The sequence below is a fragment of the Mastomys coucha genome, unplaced genomic scaffold (genome assembly GCF_008632895.1).
Source record: "Mastomys coucha isolate ucsf_1 unplaced genomic scaffold, UCSF_Mcou_1 pScaffold15, whole genome shotgun sequence".
Lineage (NCBI taxonomy): Eukaryota > Metazoa > Chordata > Mammalia > Rodentia > Muridae > Mastomys > Mastomys coucha.
Genome location: NW_022196897.1, coordinates 18,631,956 through 18,632,961, shown reverse-complemented (window position 1 = coordinate 18,632,961; position 1,006 = coordinate 18,631,956).

Below are 1,006 nucleotides of genomic sequence, written 5' to 3'. Positions count from 1 at the left end.
GGAGGGCTGACAGTGGGGAGGGCTGACAGTGAGGGAGGGCTGACAGTGGGGGTGGCAGAAGTGTCAAGGCAGTTTAGAATTCAGGCTGTAGCATGCTTGCTGCTATTAACCCGGATTGTAGTGAAAATGAGGATCAAAAAGTGGACTCAGAATGTTAAATTGGAGAAGCCTGTGCAAAGTTAAGAAGGGAATGTTTCCGAAGAGATTAGAGCCAAAAAAAAAAGAACAAACAAAAACCAAAAAACTAAAATGGGAGCTGGAGAGATGGCTCAGAGGTTAAAAGTGCATATTGTCAGTTCTAGGGGATCTGATATCCTCCTCTGGACTCCATGACACTGACATTCATATGCACATCCTGGCATGCTGACACAGACAGACAAGCCTGATAACCTAAAGTTGATTCTCAGGATGCACAGGGCAGAAGGAGAGAACTGACCCCCGGACGTTGTCCTCTGACCTATATCACCATATGCCCACAAACATGATAGATAGATAGATAGATAGATAGATAGATAGATAGATAGATAGATAGATAAGTATCTATTATACTATTATACATATTATAAGTATCTAATAAAATATTTTTTTTAAAAGATAAATCTTGCCAGGCGGTGGTGGCGCACGCCTTTAATCCCAGCACTAGGGAGGCAGAAGCAGGTGGATTTCTGAGTTTGAGGCCAGCCTGGTCTACAGAGTGAGTTCCAGGACAGCCAGAGCTACACAGAGAAACCCTGTCTCGAAAAAAACAAAAAACAACAACAAAACAAAAAACAAAAAACTTTAAACCAGTTCTTGAGATTGGCCAGACCCTGTCCATAATGAGCTGAAGGATATGAAAGAGTAAATTCATTTGAAAAAGTTTCGGCTGAGCCTTGAGTCCCTCTTGGGTGCCCTTCCAGCATAAGACCATCTAGGAAGTTGAGGTGGCATGTTGTGATTTATAGAGTGTATTTGGATGTCAAGTTGGTAGGGTAAACTTGTGGTGTTCATTTTCATGATCTCTTGG